This window comes from Pongo pygmaeus, chromosome 16 (assembly GCF_028885625.2).
Source record: "Pongo pygmaeus isolate AG05252 chromosome 16, NHGRI_mPonPyg2-v2.0_pri, whole genome shotgun sequence".
NCBI classification, from domain to species: Eukaryota; Metazoa; Chordata; class Mammalia; order Primates; family Hominidae; genus Pongo; species Pongo pygmaeus.
The window spans coordinates 30,172,582-30,192,723 of record NC_072389.2 but is presented as its reverse complement, the minus strand read 5'-3'; the positions used below and the strand labels follow the sequence as shown (position 1 = coordinate 30,192,723).

General features: G+C 34.3%; 1 non-coding gene across 1 annotated transcript; it reads left to right on the top strand.

Annotated features, from left to right (window-relative positions):
• The first annotated feature begins 3,753 nt into the window (after positions 1-3,753).
• On the top strand, positions 3,754-3,816 carry LOC129014944 (small nucleolar RNA SNORD109A). The gene has a single exon (XR_010124114.1). It is a non-coding gene; the product is annotated as a small nucleolar RNA SNORD109A (small nucleolar RNA).
• Positions 3,817-20,142: the final 16,326 nt, after the last annotated feature.

The following is a 20,142-nucleotide window of genomic DNA, read 5'->3' as shown; positions in this document are numbered from 1 at the left end:
CTTGATGGCATGTCTGAGATAATCACAGATATAAGACACCTGGCTGGTTTCTAGAATGCATGTAATTTTTATTTCTTGATTTGTGTGTTGAGTATTTGCTGTGTTTGCATCATGCAAATACATTGAGCTTTACAATTTTAGTGTATGCACTTTTCTACATGTATATCATTCTTCGATAGAAAGTAAAAAACACTTATCAAACTAGTCAAAATATTGGTTAATACATAAAAAAAGTCTCAAGTAGATTGTGTATTACATGGTGCTTATTGATTGATGCCCTCATAATAGATCAAGTGGGTTCTCTCTTTAGCACAGGGCTTTTTAGCAAATCATGTCATGAGTAGTTACTCAAGTATTTTTATTTGAACACATTTATATTTTTTTCTATGCATATTCTTAAATTCTCTTATACTTTTTTCTCTGTTATAAAAACATGCTGAACAATCTCAAGTCTTAAAGATTGCAGTATTGTCCCCACATATTCATGTATTTTGTTACTCAATTCTTTATACTTTCTTTGACAGATCACTTGAACTGGCACATGTCTCTTGTTTTGCAGAGAGGGAATTAATGTGATACCTTCATGCTTTTCTATTCTGTGTGCTACATAATTGAATATACAAGCAAATATAGTTGTTAAGATTTAGTGTGATTATTTCTACACCACATGCAAAGAAGTTTCTCATAGATCTTAATAGAGGCCCACATGTATTGTACAGTTTAGAATTTGGGGAAATATTGATGAAGTTGGGTAAAGTATAAAGCCAAAAGTCAGAACAGTGAACTTCTTGCTTAAGGATTTCCTTGGAGATTACTTAGTCAATACACAACTGATAAATTTAAGTGCTTTTCACCTTTTGAGTTCTCGACATACTAAAGCTAAAATGTGTTTCAACTTTTAATCCTGCTTCCCTGATTTTCCCTTTTTTAGTTTAAGATCAAAGAGCTCCAGCCATAAATTATTGCCAAGAGTAACCACTTCATTTTAAGAAAGCTTAACAATATAGAAGAATATAAAATTATTTATGACAGATGTATTTTTAACCTTTTCCCCATGCTTTCCAGAGGAAATATGTTTAATCATCTGCCCTATATTAGGGAAAAACTTTCTATGCTAATACAAGTATGTGTCAATCCATTTATCTTTCTATATAAGATGTATTGATCATAACCAATTAATTTTATTGTAAATGAGCTTTAGATTTGACATTTTGGTAGTAATATACGTTGTACAATCTCCTGAGGTCCTATAGGTCTTCAAGTCTCTATGTCAAAAACTATAGATGTGCCAGTGTCCTCAGTGAATGTGAAGGACACCACATTTTCCTTAGCCAATTCTTGTTTTCAGAATAATGGTTATCAACATTTTGCTACTGCAAGATACCATACATTTATAATCAGAATATGCCAGTTTGTATGCACTCATCCCTCTGTTTCTGTAGAGCATTCCTAGAATGAGTAATGCTGGAAAATTAGGTCCATGTGATTTCTTTAATGAGTTATAGTCAAATCATGAAATATTCAGGCTACCATTATTTCAGTAATGTATTAGAATGTCAAGGTAAAGTTATCTACATTGTATATATACACACACCATAGATATAATTTATACAACATCTATATTTATACAACAGATATATATTTATTTATATATTTATACAACATAAAATACATTTTATTATTTAAACATAAAATATATTTTATTATTTAATATAGATTCTTAAGTGATAAATATGTTTAACATTATTAAAAAGGTTAAAATAGGTTATAGTTAATACAGCGAAAATTGGCAGTCCTTTTACAAAACATATGCCATAACTATAGCATTTATCACTGACAGTCATACCAGGATAGTCTTTTATTTCCAATCACTTAAATATTCCTAATTGCAAAAGAAATTTGAAGACTAAAATTCAGAAGTTTTGAAGGAGCCATTGCCTGTGTAAACTATACAGGTTTCAGTTTTATTTATAATAATTATGAGGCCAGGCGCAGTGGCTCACACCTGTAACCCAACACTTTGGGAGGCCGAGTGGGTGGATCACGAAGTCAGGAGATCGAGACCATCCTGGCTAACACGGTGAAACCCCATCTCTACTAAAAATACAAAAAATTAGCCGGGCGTGGTGGCGGGCGCCTGTAGTCCCAGCTACACAGGAGGCTGAGGCAGGAGAATGGCATGAACCCGGGAGGCGGAGCTTGCAGTGAGCCGAGATTGTGCCACTGCACTCCAGCCTGGGAGACAGTGCGAGACTCCGTCTCAAAAAAAAAAAAAATTATGTATATATTTATGAATTAATACTTAATAAATTAATAACTTGTGATAGGCAATGCAAAGATGACAGTGAAAGGACAAAATTGATTAGATTGATAAAGTCCTGTTAGCATGAAGAAATTGACCAGGATACCATCCACACTATAAAGTTAGAGAAATTTATCAGGACAATTCTCTAAAATACTCTTCTCAATTTTAACATTGTAACAGGAATTTTTAAAATTTTGGTATTATGTGTGTTTCCTTCCAGATAATTTGAACAGATTCATATTTGGTATTTTTTAAAGCCATATCTTTGTCCTTAGTGCTGGCAATGTATTCTTGAGAATGAACAAATAAGAGATATGTAAAAGCATAAGTGAAGGTGTCAGGTTGAAGTAGTCAATCAATTATACAGAACACAAAGAATTTTATCTTGTATAATGTTTATATAGCTTTATAGAAGTGTGCTGTAAGGCCTATAAAACATGGACATTATTATCTCATTGAAAGGTCCAATATGTACTGAAATACATGCTTTTATTTTGAACCAACCACCCTATAAACGTTGTATGGCTTATTTAGATGAGAGCCCAGGTTGTGTGTGTGTGTGTATGTGTGTGTGTGTGTGTGTGTTGTGTGTGAACTTGACAGGGAAGCAAGAACATCAAGTTGCCAATGCACTCTGTCTACGGTTAGAATCATGCTGAAAACATGGCTCCCCCAGTTCTGGAATGAGCCCACAGATCAAGCATTCCCAGAAGACATAGCAGGCTCAAATCCCTGTGTACACAATATTTTATGATTATCTTATGTCAGTACTTTCAAAGTATAGAGTTTGTGTGAAGACAAATCCAATGTCATTTTTCTTGGCTAGCCTATATGTGTGGTAAATCCATTATTTATTTACTTGCTTCCTGAAAATTACAATCAGATTAAGAAACTGCAGCAAAGTGGGTATGATGAGATAGAGATTGAAGTGTAAGCTTATGTTAATGATGCCCTTGGTTTGGATAAACACATCTAAGAGAAAAATGGAAAAACACACATGGCAGGGAAGCCTTGGTGGAGCCAAAATATAGGATTGTATGTAGTAATGCAATCAATAGATGGGCATTTGGCAGTAATATTATTTTTCAGATATGGATAAAAATTGCTTAGGAGAGTAAAGAGACACAAAGTTGAAAGCAGGTTTATAGTAGGTGTTGTTTTAGTGTTGATCCCTTTTTGCTCCAATAATCAAAGTGATAAATATTGAAAATTGATTCATGCAGCATTACTTACTCCATTCTAATTTTTATATATGTCAGCAGTGCCACCTCCCAAACTGCAGTATCCCCTTCAGGAGAAGTGACTGTGCTGAAGTTTATAAGGTTGACATATTGCCAGCTTCAATAATGTAAAGCTGAAGTGTATACTGAATTCTTAATGCAAATAACAACTCTATTGGAAAGTAACCCAGTTATAGAAGTGCTAATTTGTCAGGAGCTGCCTTACCAAGATCATGATGAGTACAGTTATCTCAGGATTCTGAAAGATTGTTTTCAGATTTCAACTAGTCTAGCTGAATGTTCCTTAATAGAAAGAGAGGACTTTTAGAATTGGTTCAATATGATGACCTCCTGAATTATCTCACATAGGCCGTATGTACATGCCTTTCTTTTCTCTCAGAAAATGGCACTATCATAATAGCTTTCTTAAGCAGACTTCACTTTAGGGTTTTACATTAAGGGAGGGGTCTGGTGTTTCATTTATTTTGAACTATTTGTTGTTGATTGTGTACAGTACTTGAGTAAAAAATTGAATATAGAAACATCTAGAATAAATTTTTTAAATGATCAGTGTTTATAAAGTGAATTATTAGTGTCAATAATGTTGGGAAAGTTTTAAGAGAATACAGGAAACTTGAACATTACACAATTACAATGGGACCAAATTGTGGGGTCTCATTATAGTTAATATTTATGTATTTTTTTCCAATTGATTTGTGTGCTTTTTTTCTGCATGTTTTTGGCAGATAGAATGGCTATAACAAGTAACAGCATGTCAGGTAATAAAAATAAGCAGAACCCTATTCCTTTAAAAATCTTCATTGATGGGAAGGCCATAAAATAAGTCTTAATACATTTAAAGAATTAAATTCATGTAAACCGTGTTAATTTAATTCCACAATGATATTGAATTAGAAATAAGAGGAATATCTCTCGAACATCTCCTAAATGTTTGGAAATTTAAATTAGCATTTCTGACCTATTTATTGGTTAAAAAAGATACAAAGAAAGGAAAATTGAAAAGTCTTTTGAACTGAATAAAAATAAAAATAAAAATATAGAATCTAAAACTTTATGGGATACTGATAAAACAGGATATAGGGAATAATTTATAGCACTGAAATACTTATATTAGAAAAGAAAAAAGGTTTTAAATCAGTAAATTTGTATTTTACCTTAAGAAACTTAGAAAAGAACAAATTAACCCAGACTTAAGTAAAATAAAGGCACTAATAAAGATAAGAGCAGAAATCAATGAAATCTAAAACAACAAAACACAGAGAAAAATTGAGAAAATGTAAAAATAGCCCAGTGAGAAGATATTGATAAACTTGTAACCAGACCAATTCAAGAAAAAAAGTCAAAACACAAATACCAATATTTGAAAATGTAAGAGGGCAAATCATTACAGATTCTATGAATACTAAAATGATAATAAGGAAAAATTATTTAAAAGGGGCATGTCAGCCAGGCATGGTGGCTTACCCCTGTAATCCCAGCACTTTGGCAGGCCGAGTTGGGAGGATTGCTAGAGCTCAGGCATTCGAGACCAGCCTGGGCAACATGTTGAAACCTTGTCTACACAAAAAGTACAAAAATTAGCTGGGTGTGGTGTTGCACACTTGTAGTCCCAGTCACTTGGGAGGCTGAGGCGAGAGGATCACTTGAGCCCAGGAGGTTGAGGCTGCAGTGAGCCATGTTTGTACCACTGCCCTCCAGCCTGGGTGACAAAGCAAGACCCTATGTAAAAAAAAAAAAATGTATGCCAACATTTTTCGATAACTTAAATGAAATGGAAAAATTCCTTGAAAGACACAAACTACAAAAACTCAGTGAACAAGTAAATAACCTGAATAGCTCTGTATCAAGTAAATTGAATTTGTAGTTAAAAGCCTTCCAACAGAGAAAACTTCAGGCACCTATAGCTTCATATGAAATGAAAAAAAAAAATACCAATCCTCTACAAGATTCCAGAACATTTAAAAGAAGGGAATATTTCCCAACTTATTCCATTTGGACAGCAATACCCAGGTAAGAAAAAGAGACACAGAAATTTAAAAAGAAGAATATACATTATTCCTTATGAACATAAATGCAAAGAAATCTAATCAAAATTTTGGCAAATGAAATGTAGAAATATTTTATGACCAAGTGAGAGTTACCCAAAGAATTTAAGGTTGGTTTTATATGTAAAGATCAACCAATATAGGAAAATCACTTCTGGAAAGTCAGATTAAGAAACTCCAGAAATCTACTGCTCCATAAAACCAATAACAGCCTTGACAGAAATGGTTGAAATTAATTTTCCAAAACTTTGGAAATTAACCAAAGGCTTACAAAATTCCAGAGAACATTAATTCAAGAAAAATGGCTGAATCAGTAAGAACAGCCAGCTTTGTGGCATTTTAATATGCCCCCTTCCCATGCTTTTCTCCCTAGTACTGTGGTAGTCTTAAAAATTAGCAGGATAGCAACCACTGGAGAAGAAAGGTTTGGAAATTTCCCAAAAAGTTACATCCCCATAGAATTATCACTATTTGACCTCTAAAGCCGAATCTATAAGATTTATATTCATTTGGACTGACTCAGAGCTCACTCAGTAAGGAAATCTCAATTTCGAGGTATTGGTCAAAAAGAATCCATGGCAATTGTTGACTCTCACAACTGCCTGAAGTGTTGGTAACAGTTGGGATAAACAAGAAGCTGATCGAAAACTGCAAACTAAAATCTTGGGAATGAGATATCTAGAGGATGCTTCAAAAAGCTCTGATACATTCCTGTTTATCTAGAAAGCTACATGCAGGCTGGGTGTGGTGGCTCACACCTGTAATCCCAGCACTTTGGGAGGCTGAGGTGTGCGGATCATGAGGTCAGGAGTTTGAGGCCAGCCTGACCAACATGGTGAAACCCCGTCTCTACTAAAAATACAAAAATTAGCCAGGCATGGTGGCGTGCATCTGTAATCCTAGCTACTCAGGAGGCTGAGACAGGAGAATCGCTTAAACCCGGGAGGTGGAGGTTGCAGTGAGCCAAGATCGTGCCACTGCACTCCAGCCTGGGTGACAGAGCAAGGCTCTGTCTCAAAAAAAAAAAAAGCCACATGCATGTAATTGTTTACCTCTGGCTTTCCTTTTATGCTCCGGGCAAGCTAAGGAAGAGTTGTGAACTACCTAAGTGCTGAATGGGAACCATAACACACACACACACACACACTCACAGCACCTTAGTAAAGGGTGAGAGGCATGTTAGTTAGAAGCATTAAAGGAAATCTCTTTCTAGTCATTATCTGTGCACTAACCTAACTGAGCAGAGACTTCAGTATCCACATACTACAGGGCATATAAACTTTACAGAATTAGTCCAGGAAAATCATATCTAAAAAAAAAAACAGAACAGTAACAAAAATAAACTCTGGGAAAGGGGAGAATATGATTTAAAGAGTTGCCACATTACACATAATATGTCTAGTGTTCAACAAAAAATTATGAGACATGCAAAGAAACAGAAAAATATGGCACAAAGAGGAAAAGATGAAGTCAGTGAAACTATCCTCGAGGAAGACCAGATGTTGGTCTTACTAGACACCGACACTGAACCAGCTATTAAAAATACATACACAGAACTAAAGAAAAACATGTCAAAAGGGTTAAAGAAAGGTATAAAAATAGTGTCTTACCAAATATAGACTACCAATAAAGAGATAGAATTGTAAGAAAAGACAACATGAAAAAATATAAAGCAAAAAAATTAGACAATTGAAACAAGAGGGCTTCTATTCACAGATTTGAGCAGGCAGAAGAAAGAATCAGTGAACTGGAAGATATGTCAATTGAGATTATCCAGTCTGAGCAACAAAGGTAGAAAAAATGAAGAAAACTGAGCAACAAAGAACTGTAGGACAGCATCTCTCATACCAATGGATGCATAAACTGGAGCCCTAGAAGGATGAAAAAAGGAGAAGGAAAGAAAACTTCCCAAATTTTAAGAAAAACATTAATTTATATACCCGAGATGACCAATAAAATCCAAGTAAGATAATCTCAAAGAGATCAACACCTATACGCATCACGGTCAACGTGTCAAAAGACAAACATAAGGAGAGAATTCTTGAAGATAGTAAGAAAAAAATTATTCATAACATACACACCATCCTCAATAAGTCTGACAATTGACTTCTCACCATAAACCATGCAGGCTAAAAAGGCAATGTACATAACCAAAGTGATGAAATAAAAACCTTCAACCAATCATTCTAGATCTAACAAAACTATTGTTCAAAAAGAAGAAATGAAGACATTCCTAAACAAAATCTCAGAGAAATTTTCTCTATAAGACTTGTCCTAATAGAAATGCTAAAGGAACTCCTTCAGTCTGAAATAGAAAGGCACTGGAGAGTAAATCAAATCCACGAGAAGAAATAAAGAGAACCAGTAAAAGTAACTACATGTGTAAGTTTAAAACAAAGTATAAATTTATTTTGTTTGTAACATTTGTCTTTTCCTATTTGATTTAAAATATAATCTCAATTATAAACTCGTGTTGATGGTATTATATAAAGATGTAATTTTGGGTTACAGCACCAAAATGGCAGAATAGGAATTTTCTGTAGGTGTTTCCCACATAAGTATCAATTTTGACAACCATCCATGGGCAAGAGTACCTTGTGGGAGTTCAGGAGTTGACAGTAAAAGTTCAGCACACCAGAGCAGTAAAGAAATCTAAGAATAGATTCATTGGAAAGGGTATAAACAGTTTCACTTTACCTGCATCACCCTCCCCCAAAAGTGGCACAGCTCAGTAACAAGAGCCCATTATTTCTTCCACAGAGGAAAACAAGAGTATAATAAGTAAGTGTCCAGTTTCTCAAGACATACAGAACCCTGTCCAAGAGATCCACTTTATTTTCATCTCACCCAGAATACTGAGGTGATTAGCAAGGTGGAGTGGTTGGGAGAGGGTAAAAGCAGGAAAGAGAGATGGGGACTCACAGCAGCCCATGCTTGAAACTGCCATAGATCCTACCAGTTACTTCACGGACTCCATCAGGAGCCCACCTATAAGCCACTTGGGATGCATCACTCCCATCTTGCCAACAAAACCCCAAATGCTCCAAATGCCTCACCCACTCTTTGGCTGGCTCCCAAGTGCGCTCCTGTGAAAAGCAAGTGAGTATCTCTGCAGATGGCTTGCAAGCACATGTTGACAGCTGGCTCCACTCTGTAGAACTGGAAAAAAGCTCACATACATGAGAATTTCAGGATACTACCCTAAAAAAAAAAATGAGACTTCAGCATCTGGCCTGGCTTTATGCAACCTAGAGAAGGTGATATGATTTGGCTCTGTGTCCCCACCCAAATCTCATGTCAAATTGTAATCCCCACGTGTTGGAGGAGGGACCTGGTGGGAGGTGATGGAATCATGGGGGTGGACTTCCGTCTTGCTGTTCTTGTGATAGAATTGTTATGAGATCCAGTTGTTTGAAAGTATGTAGCATGTCCCCCTTCACTCTCTTTCACTCCTGCTCCACCTTGGTAAGACTTGCTTGCTACCCCTTTGCCTTCTGCCATGATTGTAAGTTTCCTGAGGCCTCCCACCCATCCTTCCTGTATGGCCTGCAGAACTGAACTGTGAGCCAATTAAACCTCTTTTCTTCATAAATTATCCAGTCTTAAGTAGTTCTTTATAGCAGTGTGAGAATGGACTAATACAGAAGGCATACAACCTTAAGAATTTGCCCCCTTCAGGGAATGAGATGTATAGAGCAGGTTCATCCATAGAAAATGTCTGAGAGAACCTCAAAATCCCTAACCTGACTAACTGATGAAAGTGTTTCTCTCCTAAGGCCAGTCAGTAAAGACCAGAGGGGGTGACTGTTTCTTTAAATGCAAAGGCAGCAGCACAATAATTCAAGAAACATGAAAAATCAAGAAAACATGACACCACCCGAAGAACACAATCATTTTCCAATAACCAACTCCCCAAAAATGGAGATGTACAAATTGGTTTATAATGAATTCAGAACAATTACATTAAGGAAGCTCAGCAAACTAAAAGGAACACCAATAGACTACTCTGTGAAATCAGGCAAACAATTCATGAACAAAACTAGAAATTCAAAAAAGAGAAAAATTATCTTAAAAGAAAACCCAGAAATTATAGAGCTAAAGAATACAATGCATGAAATGAAGGAGCATATCAACAGCAAAGTTGATCAAGCAGAAGAAAAAAAATCTGTGAACCTGAAGACTGGCTATTTGAAATTATTCATCAGAGGATTAAAAAAAAAAGAATGAAAAGAAATAAAGCCTACAGGATGTATAAAACACCATCAAGAGAACTAATATAAGGATTATTGGAGTCATAAAGGAGAAGAGAGAAAAGGGTAGAAAACTTATTTAAGAAATAATGTCTGAAAACTCTCCAAATCTAGGAAAAGATATGAGCATCCAGGTATATGAAGCTCAAAGATCCCCATAAAGGATACATTCCAAAAAGACTTCACCAAAACACATTATAATCAAACTATCAAAAGCAAAATCAAGACGATGAATAAACCACCAATCACTAAGAGGGAGACAGGATTCTTATGTTGTGATTATTATTTACATATAATTTCAGTAAATGTTATTGGAAAATTTATAATGTCTTAAAAAAAGAAATTTGAAAGCACCAAAAGAAAAGAGACTCATCACATACAGGGAACCCTTTTAAGGCTGTCAACAGATTTCTCAGTAGAAACCTTACAAAATGGGAGAGAGTGGGATGAACTATACAAGTGCTGCAAGGAAAAAAATGCCAACCAATGCTTTACCTGGCAAATATGTTCCTCAGAAATGAAGGAGAGATAAGAACTTTCCTATACAAACAAAAGCTGAGGCAGTTCATCACCACTAGACCTGCCTTACAAGACATACTAAGGGGAGTTCTTCAAGCTGAAATGATATGACAATAGTTAGTAATATGAAATGATAAACCTCACTGGTAAAGGAAAGTACATAAATTTAGAACACTTTGATACTATAATGATGGTGTATAAATAATTTTACTGTACTGTGAAGGTTAAAAGACAAAAGTATTAAAAAAAAAACCATAGCTGCAATCGCTTGTCAATGCATACTACAGTATAAAAAGATATAAATTAGAATATTAAAAACATAGCATGCAAGGGTAGGGAAGTAAAAGTGTAGTTTTCATATGTAATCAAATTTAATTTGTTATCAGCTTAAAATAAATTGTTACACCTATGTTTTATGTAAGTGTCATGGTAACTATAAAGGAAAAACCTCTAGTAGATACACAAAAGAAAAAGAGAAAGGAATCAAAACATAACACTACAGAAAATCATCAAATTACAAAGGAAGACAGCAAGGGAGGAACAAAGTAAAAAGAGCAAGAAAAAATTTAACATAATGAAAATAGTAAGTCCTTACCTGTCAATAATTACTTTAAATGTAAATGGATTAAATTATCCAAACAAAAAAGAGTGGACAAATGGATTTTAGAAACAACAACAAACACTGCACACACACACACACACACACACACACACAAACCACCCAGACCCAACTATGTGCTGCCTACAAGAGATTTACTTCCACTTTAAGGACACATACAGGCTGAAATTAAAAGAATAGAAAAAGATATTGCATGCAGATAGAAACCAGAAGAGAGCAGAGTCATCTATACTTACAGCATACAGAAAATATTTTAAGTTAAAAACTATATCAAAAGGCTAAGAAGGTCAAAATGGTGAAGCAGTTAATTGTTCAAGAAGACATAAAAATTGTAAATATGTATACACCCAACATTGAAGCACCTAAATGTATAAGGCAAATATTAATACCTATAAAAGGAGAAATATACAGCAATACAGTAATAGTAGTGAACTTCAGTGCCTCCTTTTCAAAAATGAATAGATAATCCAGACATAAAATTAATAAGGAAGCATTTAACTTAAACTTCACTTTAGACCAAATGGATCTAACAGACATTATACTGAACATTTCATCCAACAGTGGTAGAATTCACATTCTTCTCAAGCACACATGGAACATTCTCCAGGATAGATTATATGTTAGATCACAAAATAATATTACAAAATTTAATAAAGCTGAAGTAATATCAATTATTTTTCACCACAATAGTGTAACACTAGAAATCAATAACAAGATGAAAACTGGAAATTTACAAATATATAGCATTAACATATTCCTGAACAACCAATGGGTCAAAGAAAAAAATCAAAATAATTTTGTGACAGCAAAGTAGAAACACAACATACCAAAACATACAGGACACAGCAAAAGCAGTTCTATGAGGTAAGCTTATATTGATAAACACATTTTAAAAAAGATTTTAAATAAACAACATTACACCTCAAGGAACTACAAGGAAGAAAAAAAAACAAGCCCCATGTTATCAAAGGGAAGGAACTAACAAAGATCAGACAGAAATAAATGAAACATAGAATAGAAAAACAATACAGAATATTAATAAAACTTAGAGTTAGTTTTTTTAAAAAATAAAATCAACAAACCTTTAGCTAGACTAAAAAAAGAGAAGACTCAAATAAAAAATGAAAGAGGAGACATTACAACTGATACCACAGACATACAAATTAAGAGAAAACTATATGCCAACAAATTAGTTAACTTGCAATGGGTAAATCCCTAGAAACATACAACCTACAAAAACTGAATCATGAAGAAATGGAAGATCTGAACAGATCAATAATGAATAAGGGAATTGAATCAATATTCAAAAATCTCACAAAAAGAAAAGCTCAGGATCAGATGGCTTCACTGGTGAAGACTGCCAACCATTTAAAAAAGAATTAATACTACTCTTTCTTAAGCTCTTCCAAAAAAATTGAAGAGGAGAAAACACTTTCAAATTCATTATAAAAGTCCAGTTTTACCTTGATATCAAAGATTTAAAAAGAACACTTTGAGAAAGGAAAATTACAGGCCAAAACCCCTGATAAATATAGATGCAAAAATGCTCAGCAAAATACTAGCAAACCCAATTCAGCAACACATTATAATGGCATACATCATGATCAAGTGAGATTCATGCCTGGGATGCAGGATGGTTCAATATAATCAAATCAACAAATGTTACACTACTTTAACAGAGTGAAGGATAAAAATCATATGATCATCTCGATGGTTTAACTAGTTTACAGTCCCACCAACAGTGTAAAAGTGTTCCTATTTCTCCACATCCTCTGCAGGACCTGTTGTTTCCTGACTTTTTAAAGATCACCATTCTAACTGTTATGAGATGGTATCTCACTGTGGTTTTGATTTGCATTTCTCTGATGGCCAGTGATGATGAGCATTTTTTCAAGTGTCTGTTGGCTGCATAAATGTCTTCTTTTGAGAAGTGTCTGTTCATATCCTTTGCCCACTTTTTGATGGGGTTGTTTTTTTCTTGTATATTTGTTTGAGTTATTTGTAGATTCTGGATATTAGCCCTTTGTCAGGTGAGTAGATTGCAAAAATTTTCTCCCATTCTGTAGGTTGCCTGTTCACCCTGATGGCAGTTTCTTTTGCTGTGCAGAAGCTCTTTAGTTTAAAGCAGAAGCCCATTTGTCAGAAGCCCATTTGTCAATTTTGGCTTTTGTTGCCATTGTTTTAGACATGAAGACAGTGTGGTGATTCCTCAAGGATCTAGAACTAGCAGCCATCCCGTTACTGGGTATGTATCCAGAGGATTATAAATCATGCTGCTATAAGCCATAAAAAATGATGAGTTCATGTCCTTTGTAGGGACATGGATGATGCTGGAAACCATCATTCTCAGCAAACTATCACAAGGACAAAAAACCAAACACCATATGTTCTCACTCATAGGTGGGAACTGAACAATGAGAACACATGGACACAGGAAGGGGAACATCACACACTGGGGACGGTTGTGGAGTGGGAGGAGGGGGGAGGGATAGCATTAGGAGATATACCTAATGCTAAATGACGAGTTAATGGGTGCAGCACACCAACATGGCACATGTATACATATGTAACAAACCTGCATGTTGTGCACATGTACCCTAAAACTTAAAGTATAATAAAAAAAAATAATGCTGCTATAAAGACACATGCACATGTGTGTTCATGGCGGCACTATTCACAATAGCAAAGACTTGGAACCAACCCAAATGTCCATCAATGATAGACTGGATTAAGAAAATGTGGCACATACACACCATGGAATACGATGCAGCCATAAACAAGGATGAGTTCATGTCCTTTGTAGGGACATGGATGAAGCTGGAAACCATCATTCTCAGCAAACTGTCGCAAGGACAAAAAACCAAACACTGCATGTTCTCACTCATAGGTGGGAATTGAACAATGAGAACACCTGGACACAGGAAGGGGAACATCACACACTGGGGCCTGTTGTGGGGTTGGGGTAGGGGGAGGGATAGCATTAGGAGATATACCTAATGTAAAGGACGAGTTAATGGGTGCAGCGCACCAACACAGCACATGTGTGCACATGTACCCTAGAACTTAAAGTATAATAAAAAAATAAATCATATCATCATCTCAGTAGATTTAGAAAAGCATTTAACAATATTCAACATCCTTTCAGGACTAAAAACTCTCAATAAATCAGGTATAGAAAGAATGTGCCTCAACACAATAAAAGCCACGTATGACAAACCTGGAGGTAATATACTCAATGGTGAAAAGTAAAAAGCTTTGACTCTAAGATCAGAACCAAAACAAGGATGTCCATTCTCACCACTTATATTTAACATAGTAGTTGAAATTCTAGCTAGAGCAATTAGGCAAGAAAAAGGCACCCAAGTTGGAAAGAACGAAGTTAACTTGTCTCTGTAGACGACATAATCTTATATATAGAAAACACTAAAGACTCCACCAAAATGCTGTTTTAATTAGAGCTTAAAAAAAGAATTCACTAAAGTTGCAGGATACAAAATCAATATACAAAAATCAGTTGCATTTCTAAACACCAAAAACAAGTTATCCAAAAAATTAAGGAAACAATCCTATTTGTGATATCATCAAAAAATGAAATACCAAAGAATACCAAAGAAACTGAAAATAAATGGAAATAAATGGAAAGATAGCCCATGTTCATGGATTAGATGAATTAATACTGTTAAAATGTTCATACTACCCAAAGCAACCTACAGATTAAGTGCAATTCCTACTAAAATTCCAATGACATTTTTCACAGAAATAGAAAACACAGTCCTAAAGTTTGCATGGAACCACAGAAGACTCAAACAGATGAAGCAATTTTGAACAAGAACAGCAAAGCTGGAGACATCACACTACCTAACTTCAAATTTTATTAATCAAAACAGCATGGCATAAAAACAGACAGAAAAGACCAATGGAACAGAATAGAGAGCCCAGAAATAAACTCATGTTTATAGAGTCAACTAATATTCAACAAAGGAGCCAAGAGTACACAATGGGGAAAGTATAGTCTCTACAGTAAACAGCACTGGGAAGACAATATCCAAATGCAAAAGAATGAAATTACACCCTTATCTTATACCATACACACAAATCAAATCAAAATTGATAAAGACTTAAATATAAGACCTGAAACCATAAAATCTTTAGGCAAAAACTCATTGACATTGGTCTTGGCAATGATTTTTTTAATATGACACCAGAAGCACAGGCAACAAAAGCAAACCTAAACAAGTGGGACCCTAACAAACTAAAAAGTTTCTGCACAGCAAAGGAAACAATCAATCATCAGAATTAAAAGGCAATTTATGAAACGGGAGAAAATGTTTGCAAACCACATATCTGATAAAGGGTTAATATCCAAAAATATATAAGGAATGTATAAAATTCAATAGAAATAAACAAATAATCCAATTTTAAAATGCGTGAAGAATGTGAATAGACATTTTTTCAAAGAAGACTTACAAATAGGCAACAGGCATATGAAAAAATGCTTGACATCACTAATAATCAGGGAAATGCAAATCAAAGCTCCGGTGAAATACCACCTCCAACTATTAGGATGGCTATTATCAAAAACTCAAAAGAAAACAAGCTGGGCGAATGTAGAGAAAAGGGAAAAGAAGATCTTTATACACTGTTGGTGTGAATAGCCCTTATGGAAAACAGCATGGAGGTTCCTCAAAAAATTAAAAATAGAACTACTATATGATCCAGCAATTTCACTATTGAGTATATATCCAAATGAATTAAAATAACTGTCTTGAAGAGGTATTTGCACATTCATATTTATTTCAGCATTATTCACAATAGCCAAGACATGGAATCAACCTAAGTGTTCATCAGTAGATGATTAGATAAAGAGAACATGGTATATAGACAAGTGGAATCTATTTAGTGTTCAAAAAGAAGGAAATCCAACTTTTAAAATCCTTTAAAAACTTAAACTCATAAAAACAGACAGGAGAATGGCGGTTTCCAGGAACTGGAGGGTGGGGGAATGGGGAGATGTTGGTCAAAAGGTATAAACTTTCAGTTATAAAATGAATAAGTTCTAGAGATCTAGTGTACAACAGCATTACTATAGTTAATAATAATATTTTGTATACTTGAAATTTGCTAAGAGAGTAAATATCAATATTCTCAATACACACACACAAAACAGAACTATCTGAAGGGACTGATATGTTAATTATCTTGATTATAGTAGTCATTTCACGATGTATAATGAATATCAAAACATAATAGTGTAAATCTTAAATATATACAGTTTTGATTTGTTAATCATACATCAATGAAGCTAGAAAAAAAGATGTAATTTTTAAAACAATAATAATATAAATTAGGGGTGAAGGAATTGACCTATGTTGGAGAAAAGTTTTTGTAAACTATTTAAATTAATTGGTATCCATTCAAGCTAGATTATTTTAAATTGTTAATTTAATTGTAATACTAAGGCAACCACTAAAAAAGGCTTTAAAAAATATAGCACTTGAGGCTGGGCGTGGTGGCCCTCGATTATTTATATATTATATTATATATATATAGTATTATATATATATAATATATATCGTAGATGAACAACAATGGAATTTAAATGGTACACTAGAAAATATCTGTTTAACAAAAAGAAAGCAATAGTGGAGAAATACGAGAACAAAACCACGTAAGATTTATAGAAAATGAATAGCAAATTGGTTGACCTAAACCCTACCTTATAATAATTATATTAAACACAAACGAAATAAATACTACAATCAAAAGGCAGAGATTATCAGAATAGAGAAGAAAAATCCAAACCATAATTCAACCTTATGTTATCTGCATTTAGAATATTTAGAGTCAAGACACAAATAGATAGAGTTCCATTTGGGTTTGAAAATATTTACCATGCAAAATGTAATTAAAATAGAGCTGGAGCAGCTATACTAATATCTGACAAAATATACTTTAACAAAAATTGTTGCTAAAGACAAAAAAGAACATTTTATAATAAGACACAACGATTATGAACATATACACCAAACAATACAGCCCAAAATATACAAAGCAAAAACTGCTAGAATTGAAGAAAGAAAAATCAATGATTACAGTTGGAGGTGTCAATACCAAATTTTCAGTAATACATAGAACAACAAGTCAAGAGCAAAAAGGAAATAAAAAACTACACATTATCATACAACACCTTAATATGATACACAATAATAGCAGAATACACATTATTCTGAAATGCACATGGAATATTCTTCAGGATGACATATATTAGGCTGTAAAACATATCTTAATAATTTAAGAGAATTAAAATAATACAGCACATGTTCTCTGACTGCAAAATATTATATTAAACCAATTACAGAAGAAAATGTGGGAAATTCATAATGATATGGAGATTTAAAAATACTTCAAAGTAACCAATGAATCAAAGAACGAATCAAAAGAGAAATTAGAAAATATTTTAGATGAATAAAACTGAAGAAACAACATACCAAAATTTTGTGGTTGTAGCTAAAGCAGTGCTTCAAGGGAAATGTATAACAGTATATCCCTAAATTTTAAAAAAATCTCAATCCAATAACCTAATTTTTCACCTTAAGAAATGAGAGTGAAAGAGCAGACTTAACCCAAAGTAAACAGAAGGAAGAAATAATAAAGATTAGCATGGAGATAAGTAGTGAAAATAAAAACAATAGAGAAAATTAATAAACTTGAAAGTTAGTTCTTCTGATATATCAGTAAAATTGACATATTATTAGTTTGACCGAGAAAGAACAAAAGAGAGAAGATTCAAGTTACTAAACATAAATGAAAGTATAGATATCACCTTACAGAAATTAAAAGAATTCTAACAGAATATTGTGAAAAAGTGAATGTCAAAAAATTAAATTACATGAGATACACAAATTCCTCTAAAGGCACAAACTACCACAGCTGGTGTAAAAACATGAATACACCATTTACAGTTAAAAAGACTGAATAGATAAAATTTGTAAGAAGAAATTGAGTAAGTAATTTAATTTTCAAACTATAATCCCAAGACCAGATGTCTTCATTGGTGAATTCGACCAAACTTTAAAAGAATTAATATCTATTTTTCACACACTCTTTCCAGAAAATAGAAAAGGAGAGAACACTCTATAACTCACTGTACGAGGTCTGTATTACCCTTATACCAAGACCAAATATCATAAGAAAAGAAGACTAAAGACTTGTGGTTTCTGCCCTGATATGTTTGGAAGTCATCACTACTATTGTCACAAGAAAAAATCTGAACAAACTAAACTCAACGATTTCTTAAACTAACCATAGAATTGAGGTAACGGGCAAAAACTGGAGATGTAGGCAAATACAAAAAAAAATCACAGTTTATCAGGAGCAGAAACTACTGAAACCAGCAACTCGTATGAACGTGTTAAGTGGTAATTGACGAATTTCTGGAGACTGAATGTGGACTAGATTGAGAGTTAAAAACTCCTAAGGGCCCAGTTTTTGAAGACCCCACACACTTTTGTAAACTAGACTTCCAAGAGCCCCAGCAAGTTTCTTACAGTGAAGACTGCAGAAAAACCCCCTGATGCTTCAGACAGGAGGAAGGGAAAAGCAACCATTTTGAAATAAGCCCAGGGGACAAGTAGTTATTTCTAAACACTCTCAGAGCATTTTCTTTCACATGGCAGGGGGCTCCCTGCAAGGGAAGCTACTTTGCCTGAGCCTTGTCTGATCTAGGAGAAAAGCAATTGGATGGCTCAAGCTCCATCTAGCCTTTCTGATTCATAAAAGGGAAGCAAAAAATAGGTTAAGAAACTCTTCTGAAAGTCACAACTCAGATTTATGTTTTACTTATTTATTTATTTATTTATTTATTTATTTATTTATATTTTTTGAGATGGAGTCTCGCTCTGTTGCCCAGGCTGGAGTGCAGTGGTGCAATCTCAGCTCACTGCAAGCTCCACCTCCCGGGTTCACACCATTCTCCTGCCTCAGCCTCCTGAGTAGCTGGGACTATAGGCACCTGGCTAATTTTTTGTATTTTTAGTAGAGACAGGGTTTCACCATCTTAGCCAGGATGGTCTCGATCTCCTGACCTAGTGGTCCGCCCGCCTCTGCCTCCCAGAGTGCTGGGATTACAGGTGTGAGCCACCGTGCCTGGCCCCACAACTCAGATTTAACCATAAGATTATAGAACACTTCTCCTCCCAACACCATATCACCACATCAACCAGGACTCCAGTGTAATAGCAGCGAATTATAACTGAAAGAGGTGAAAGACACTGATTGTATTTAAGAAGGATCTTCTAAGGAAATCCAAAAATAATAGGGGAGACCAAAACAAAGATACTAGAGGAAATTGAATATGTGACACCTATAGCTACAAAAAAATTAAACATAACATAGCCCTAACCATATAAACATAAAACCTCACACAAAGACCTATTATCTCAGATTCTGTTGCCTGATACATTGTGTTTTATTTCAATAAAAAAATTAGAGGGTATGTTAAAAAGCAGGAAAAGTTAGTCTAAAGAGACAAATTGAGCCTCAGAAGTAGGCTCAGATAGGCAGAGATTTGGCAATTATACCTAGAGTTTAATATAAATGATTAATATAATAAGTATTCTAACAGAAAAAGGCAACATGCAAGAACAGATGGGTAATGCGATCAGCAAGAAGGAAACTCTAAGAAAGAAGTCAAAAGGAAATGCTAGGAATAAAAACCTACAAGAAATAAAGAATGCCTGTGATGGGTTCCTCAATAGACTGGACAAGGTCAAAGAATCAGTGGATTTGAAAATATGTCAACAAAAACTGCCCCACTGAAATACAAAAGAAAAATAGAATTTTAAAAACGTAACAGAATCTCCAAAACAATGAGACAATTACAAAAGATGTAATGTGCATAATGCAAATGACAGCAGGAGTATAAAGGGAGAAAGGAATAGAAGATCTGAAGTAATAATGGCAGAGAGTTTTCCAAAATTAATGCTAAACCACAGACACAGCAAGCCCAGAGAACACCAAGGAGGAAATTTAGTAAAGCGTCTGCAACCAAGTATGTCATATTCAGACTGACGAAATCAAAGGTGAAGAGAAAATATTGAAAGAAAACAAAGAGGAAAATAAATATCAAGAAAATACATACAAAATACATCATACATACATAAGA